General features: G+C 45.2%; 1 long non-coding RNA gene across 1 annotated transcript in view; it reads left to right on the top strand.

The window, feature by feature from the left end:
* Positions 1–478: 478 nt before the first annotated feature.
* LOC107152392 overlaps positions 479–8,009 on the top strand; it is a 22,313-nt gene continuing 14,782 nt past the window's right edge. The window contains exon 1 of the long non-coding RNA XR_001504780.2: positions 479–2,037. This is a non-coding gene — a long non-coding RNA (uncharacterized LOC107152392). The remainder of the gene's footprint in view (positions 2,038–8,009) is intronic.

Genomic DNA, 8,009 nt, shown 5'->3' with positions numbered 1-8,009 from the left:
CTTTCTGTTGAAGGGAAATATTTTTATTTGTCTTCAACTAACATAATTTTCAAAGAAGAACTTCGTTTGTTTCATTTTCCTTCAAAACTATGGTGGGCACAAGCTAGCAACATTTTATTATCCTTATTCTGAAATAAAATCTGGTAGGTAAATGGACCCTTGAACATGCCAAATGTTCAGCAATTCAATGTTCAGAGCTTTTTTAATACTACAGTATAAGCATATAACTGTACAGCAATAATAATCCCTTAACTAAATATACCAATTCCTAGTTCACCAAACCGTCTGTGGTCTCACTGGAGTCGAAGAAAGGAGATGGTTACCGTGACATCATTGCTATTATTTAAATTAAACTGCTTTGGGAGAACATAATTGTTAATAAAAGCCTTCTTTTCCACGCCCCTCAAGGTTCCCTTCCCCCTTTGGCATTTTTGACGTGCCATTCTGGATGAATGTAAGCAGAATTATGTGGAGTCTAGTAGCCTACTATATAACTACCATGTTGCACCTTCAGGCTAGCAAGGAAAAGCAGAGGAAATTTGCTATATTTAGGGATAGTTGTTTGAGAAATATATACTCTTAGATACTGATGTTCAAAGTTTTTCTCTTCCTAAATGTGTGTGTGTGTTTACGCAGAGAGTTTTATATGGGTTATATGAACCCTCTGTAGTGTCCGTGTTTGTACATTAAAGACTGCCATGTAATCATTCCAGGGGGGCTGGTTTAATGCATTTAACAGAGAACTAATGGGTCTTCTACGTCGAAAAGCATGCTCCTATTTTTAATCCCGTCACGTATTGAAGCGGTTTTGTGTGAGTCTGAGGCGTCCACCTTCATTCATAGTAGATGCTCTTGTTCAAGAAATCATTCCAACCACTTTGGGTTCCCTATCATTGCTAAAATGCCCCCCTTACTTCTCTGCTACTATTTTTTCTTTATTATTTAGCCTATTTCCGTCATACTTAACAAAAATAAATAATCCTTGCTGCCCAGAAATTCAGTTGAAATGATCCGGTGAGCTCTCGCCTTGGTCCTTACTTCGAAATGTAATTTCAAATACTGGATATGATAGGACTTGGTCGTTGATCAAGCTGCAGGAGACCGAAGCTACTTTTTCGTGCCGGATTTTACCTTCTTTCTTGCCTGGAGCGTGCGCTCTGCACACGCGCGCATACACACACACACACACACAGAGAATTCCATAAAAAGAAGCTGGGTGAGGGTGTCCCAATGTGAACTGAGACGCTGGGCTCTGGCTGAACCTGGGCAGTAGGGAAGCCGCTGGTGAGCGGCGCCAGCACCAGGGGCTAAGGCTGAGGGTGGCCTGCGGCCAGGGTGAGGACGCGCAGAAGCTGTGCGGGCCTCCCGCGCTTGTCTGATGCTGGAGAGGATGGCCAGGCTCCCGGGAATGAAATCAAAGTTCCGTAGAGCTCAGAACCCCTAGACAGCAACCTTGTTGGGCGAAGTGCCCTGTTCGGTTTGAGCTCGCGCGTGGAGCGGGCTCCAGCACTGGGTCTGCCGGGGAAGAAGCCCACGAAAGGGGTCCCGCAGCGTTAGCTTTTGTACCGCCCCGCCTTGGCCAGCCGCGAGCTGACGCACGGGCTCCCCCGGGACGCAGGGGGCGTCGCACTGCAGCTGGGTGGGGAGCAATTTATTCCTCGCGGTCCCATCCCAGCAGATCTACGGTTACTCCACCCTACCCCTCCCATCCCTCCTCCTCCTCTCTACCGACGCCCGCACAACCTTCAGATTCTCCACCTCCCCTTCATCCTCCATCCCCCTTCTCTCTCACACTCTTCTCTCTCTCCCCTTTCTCTCCTCCCTCCTCCCATCCCTCTCTTTCTCTCCTCCCTCTCCTCTCTGAATGAGCAAGCTTTTGCTTCTAAAAGTCACAAGTAATAGAGAGAGAGAGAGAGAGAGAGAGAGAGAGAGAGAGAGACGCCGAGAGGAGCGGAAAGCAGGAGGGAAATCTGGCACTACGTCTGAGAGAAGAAACTTGATGCTTCTGGGCCACGATTTGCCAGGGCCTCGCTGGAGGTAAGTACACTGAGGGCCCGCGGAGTTCGATACCTGGCAGGGTTCCGTCCTCGCCCAAAGCCGAGACCGCTACCCCGCGTACTCAAATCGTGAGGAAAATGTGAATGGGGTGCGGGTGGGAGGAGAGCTCCAGCCCAAGGGTCAGTGGGGACAGTGTTGGGTGGAGACGATGCTATACGCCTGGGAATCTGAACCTCCGGCTGGTGCCTTAGACAGCTTGTGCCTTCAGAGTCCTGAACAAGCGACTTCTGGGGCTTCTCGCTCTCTGATTTCCCTCTCCTTGCTCAGAGTTCCACAGCTCTCCTCCTTACACATCCGCGTGCAAATAGCTCCTACTCGGTCATGAAGTGAGAACGTGCACCTCTTTCAAATCTCGAAAAGGGAAAGTTTGGCAAGGTGGAGGCTTCGCAACTCTGCCCTGGAACCTGAACTAGGGGCCTAAATTTGCACAGAAAATTGATAGCCCCCCCAACCTTTCCCCCCTTTAAAAACATTGACTTTAATGAAAAATTGCATGTAGTAGAAAAGATTATTGGATTACCATGTCTGATCAGCTGCTGCTGACCTACCAATAAGCGTTTTAAACACACACGCACATTTGTGCGACCCCCCCCCCTGCGCTCACACACGCGCGCGCGCATGCACACACACACACACACACACACACACACACACGGGGCGGGAGGGCTATGTGCAAAGAGTAAGGCTGTCGTAAGTTACCAAGAATTCAGAGGGAGTCACAGGGCTTTTAAAAGTGTAAAGGCTGTGTACGTGTCCTCCATGTGTACAGAGAACAGAGGGAGGGGGGCAGAAGGAACATGAGTTGGCTGGGCGTTTTCTCTGTGCCTGTGTGTTTCGTGTGTTGTCAGCTGGCTCTGGTTTCTAAGCGCTGAACGTTGCCAAAGGCGGGGGCCAGAATCCACCATCCACCTCGGCACCCTAGTGGCGAAACAGGACTCATTTGTTTGGTGCAGAGCGGTGTCGACCTAGAAGAGACTGAAGTGTAGTTAGGTCGGCCCCCTGCCATCCATTACACCTGCGGCAGATGGCTCTAGTGGTAGAATGGTTTTGTTTTCCGTGATCAAGAAGGGAGGAGGGAGAAGCGAGAGCCTCGCCCCACTCAAAAGTATTCATAAAGAGCCAGAGAAACGAAAGAAGCCATATTCGTACCATCAAAAGCAATAATGTTGCCGCTGTCTGTGAGTGAACCTGGACATGTTAGTGACCTTGGTGCCTGGTCCCAACTGATGTCATGGAAGGATTTTAGGACAAATATTTTTCAAATTTTTTAAAATAAAATGTCTTCCACTCCTCCCTTCTCCCTCCCCTCCCCTCCCCCCCCCCTCTCTCTCTCTTCAGATGCACACAGGTGTCCTTGGAGCTCTACTCCCTGAAGTCAAACATCAGTAAGCCTCTGCAGATTTCACAGAGGCTAAAAAGGAGGCCACTCCAAAGACAGGGAGTCTGTCTCCTCCCCCCAAAAGCTTCCTTCAACCAGACTGCAAGCGTCCATACACTAGTGTTCCCTCCCTGGACAACCACCTAACTGGGGATGTAGTCAGGTTTCAGATTTATCCATCTCATTTTCACACACAATCATGTGCCTTTCTGATCAATATTCCCTTTCTTGTATCCCTTCCTTCCTTCATGCTACTCAACAAGCAGGAAAGGAAGTACACACACCCTCCACAGCAAGCCCAGACCCAGGGAGGGAAGGTGTGACAAAGGACTCAGATGTAGTCTAATGACAGTTCAACCTGTTTTAATTTTAAAATTATCTTGCTAAATAAGAGAAATTAAAAGATTTTAATGTCAAAGGAGACCTAATTAGACCGAAAAGCCTTGTTTCCATCCTTATTTCACACACTCAATTACTATAGTAACCATATATTCTCTCTATATACTCATATTTATGTAGAGAATATATACTCATTTTTTTTTTGGTGAAATAAGAAACCATTCCACTGACCTAATTTTATATTCTAAATCAAGAACATTGCTTTAACAAGGGCTTAGAACACTAATGCTTTGGGAGTGATTAGCATGCAGAGAGATTCCGCCATTTTTGATACACAAATTCTACTTTCTATATTCTTTAATGCCAAATGTCAAATCAACAATTTTTAAAGTCAAACCATGAGAAATCATTCTAGCTAAGATTTTGGAATGACAAATAAAAATGTATTCCAAAAATTCAAAAGGAAAGGAAAAATTCAACATTTTTCAAGATGCTTTCAATATTCAAATAAACCTTTGAAATGGGTTTGGTTGATGGCTGCTTGTTGCATGCCCAGTGTAATTTAGTTTTTCTGTAATAATTTTCCTTTCCTATGAAGGTTTTCATTTTTCAAGGAGAAAGTTGACTATGATATGCAGTGGGGTACAAAAGTCATCAAAATAAATGCCAATTTTATTCATTATTAGTACTACAGGTTTATTTACCCATCATAGAAACTGCTAAGGGTCTGTCCTAGGATATGAATTCATGTATTATCAGAACACATTTGGATCCACTAGCAGGAATTTTTTTAAAAGAAAAAATACATATGAAGCTGGATTGAGGAACAGACTTCTTGAGCCTTTTAGAGGTATTTTTTTTAGCAATAAAAGAGGAAGAGCAATGATATAAAACTCTTGACTTTTAGGGTCACTAAGAGCTTCCAATTTTATTTAAATAAAATACAATTAGTAGACTTATGCAATTGTAGAGAAGGAAAACAAAAATTTAGTCCTAATAAGGTTTTCCCCCACACACTCCTACTCAAAACACTTTAGAATCTAGTTCCAACAGTATCTAAAGCTAAGTAAAATATTTCCAAGATGAACTCTTGAACTTTGAATGAAAAGTTGCTTTTTTCCTAAATTCTGGGATTTATTAATGAGTAATATTTTAAATGGAAATCTAAAGAATTCAGACTAATCCAAATACTCCAATCTTTTGAGGGGAAGGAATGTTTTAATATTTGAGCAATTTAATATCAGAATCACTCAAGCAGGTTTCTGAGGCCTAAGCAAGCCTCAGAGATTGGCACAGGAAAAGGTATAATAGGGGACTCAGGGAACGTGAGACGTCCCTCTCTTCTCCAACTCATACTAGGACCACCTACAAGACATCTTCTTTCATATAAAATGACCATTTGTTTTTACAGATAAGACTCAGAAAACTAAGTAAATCTGGAATACACGAATTGGTTTCTTTCCATCCTCATCCTTGCTAGGTTTTCCCCAGGACTTGTCTATCATTCTTTCTAACCCTCTCCTATAGGAAAGGCATTCAGTAGGATATGGGTATGTGTACATACACAATTGATAAATAGTTAGAAAATACACTTTGATATATATCATACACACACACACACACACACAGAGAGAGAGAGAGAGAGAGAGAGAGAGAGAGAGAGAGAGAGAGTTAGGTCTCGAAAATATCCCCAACACTCCAAATCTGCCTTTACTTTATGAGTAATTAATGAGATCATAATTCTTAAAGAATAGCTGCCAAATCCCAATCCCTGGAGGTAGTGAGAAATGCTAAAAGTGCCCTAAACTGGCCCGTGGGAGGACTCAACCAATTCGCAAGCCTGGTGCCCTCGACATTTGTGAAGATAGCGTCTTTAGTAAGTGCTGCCATGGGATGGTGGTGAAGAGGCCTGGGTCGTGAACCCAAGGAAATCAGATCTCCAACTTATGCAAGGGTCTCATACAACCAAGGGATAGTGGCCAACTGCATCTGTAGGTTTCTCCAATTCTGAAGAAAGGACCCCCCCCACACAGCTAGATGGCATGTGTGTGCGCATTATGTTCAGCCCCATTGTACAGTTCCCTTTAGGGAGTTCCTAAAATTTGACGCTTTGCCTTTTCTGGGGCGAGCAAAGCCTGGGTAGGTCCTGAGAGCCTTGGGCACAGGTCCCCACAGCCTCCCAGGTCTGTATGGCCTGGCATCTGCCGCCCAGGGTCGCCCCCGACGGCCCAGGCGCGGTGCACATGAAGCCAGTAGGTGTCGCTGTTTCCCCGCTGGCTGGAGCCAGGAGCCCCGCTCTGGCCCCCCGCACCACTCAGCACACCGCGCCGGGTGGGTTCATGACCCACTAGAGCTCAGGAGTCAGGGCCGTTCCCTCCACCCACCTTCTAGGAATTGTGCCCTTGCTCACCTGGCCACGACCGCAGCGACATTAGTCGGCCTAAGGGAGTGCCTTCGGAGGGCGAGAGAGAGAGGCGCTTCTGTTGGGGAGAAACGCTGTCCCCGACGGAAGCGGCTCAAAACCGGCTTCTTTAGCGGGAAACCTCTCTCCCTCTTTTCTCTTCACGTGCCACGGGCGACGGTGGGGTAATGAGCACATCCTGGTAAACCCCCGAGCTGGGGAATTCGACTTGGGTTCTACATTGGCTTTAAAAATAAAAAAATAGAGGTTGAAATCCTAGCTTCATGGGAGCTAGTCACAGTAAGGGTGGATTGTTTTCAATATTCTTGCCCCCAAAATGTAAAAATAAATAAAAGAAGAAAAAAGATAGAAACCGGGGCCTGGGTGCATGCGTAAGATACATACCATCTTGTACACACGTATGCGGGCTGAGATGTCGGGTTAACTGTGACTGCAGCCCCCTCCCTGAACCAGGGAGGAGTCAGCAATTGGAATGTGGTGGTCTTCCCCCAAAGCATTGCTCTCCAAGTATTAATCCCCTTTGGAAGAAATCTAGCGGTCAGCAACTCTTTGGAATCTGTATTAAAATTCTAGGTATTGATACTTGTTTGGCGTCCTGCGGCTCCCTTCTTTTGGCCTCAGTATGCCGCATAAGAGATTATTAATCAGTGGCGTTCTTTTTGTGTGTTTCAAAAGGAGGGCGTTTGGCTTATGAATACCGAGAGGGATATTTATAATGGATACATTCTATAGATGACTGGAAATTTTATTATGATTTTGATTGTTTTGTATAGGGAAATGAGTGCTATGATTCGAAGATGGGGAGGAGGAGATGACACTGAACACGCTAAATTCATAAGCTCTTGTTATGCAAAATAGAACTGCCTATGTATTTAAGTTAACGTTTAAAATAATATGTTCAGTCAAAAATTTGCAGTAATTTTTTAAAGACCCCCACTTTACGTGTATTTTTGGTAAAAGTAATAAATTCGTAAAGAGGAAAAGCATAACATATCAAACTGGGGGGGGGGTGTGGAAATCTCAATGTCCACACTATATTGGAATACATTTTTATTTTCTGGATTCTGGGCCTCTATTTAACTATTTCTGAGGACATTCCTGCATAAGTCTAAGTCTTTAAAGGCAATCCTTAATTTTTAACGGGAGGTGGCCAATATCATTTTTGAATGTCATGCCTTTTGCTTCGTTTCATAAAATTAGCTCCTTTCTGTTAGAAGTTCTATGTCTGTTACACAGTTCTAAATAATTATTTCTGATTGAGATGGCAAACTAATCATTGGGTGACGTGGAGGGACCGACTCCTCTAATTGGAGTTGTGAAGTTCAGTGAGGTGATATTTTTAGCTTAAAAAGTCCAGATTCAGATATTTAGGTATTTCTCTTCCTCCCATCATTTCCCACCTCGTCCCCATTTCACTCTCTCGCTCCCTTTTCTTTTCTCTCCTGTCTTCCCTCTCACCTCTACAGTGCCACTCCTCCTTTCTTTTCCTCTCCTCTCTTCTTTTCTCTCCCTCTCTCTTTTCTAATTTATTGTCTGATTCTATCAGTCAAGTTAATATAAAAGTAGCAAGTGGGAGGCCCAGCACCCTTATCTGGCCCTCTCCCCTGCGCACGCAGGGCACTTTAGGGAGGTGTCGGTCGCTGCCAGCTACTGGCCAAAGTGTTGGCCTTTGGTGCTGGACATGCAGCTTGCGGGGGAGTTGGGGTCTGCTCGGGTTGCGGGGCTTATTCAAATACCGCCCGCTGCTGCTGTGATTCGCAGGGACTCGGCCTCCATATGGTAATGCGGGGCGGGGTGGGGGAGGCGCAGAGG

This window comes from Marmota marmota, unplaced genomic scaffold (genome assembly GCF_001458135.2).
Source record: "Marmota marmota marmota unplaced genomic scaffold, marMar, whole genome shotgun sequence".
Lineage (NCBI taxonomy): Eukaryota > Metazoa > Chordata > Mammalia > Rodentia > Sciuridae > Marmota > Marmota marmota.
Note: the sequence above shows the minus strand (reverse complement) of the source record. Positions and strands in the feature narration are given on the sequence as shown.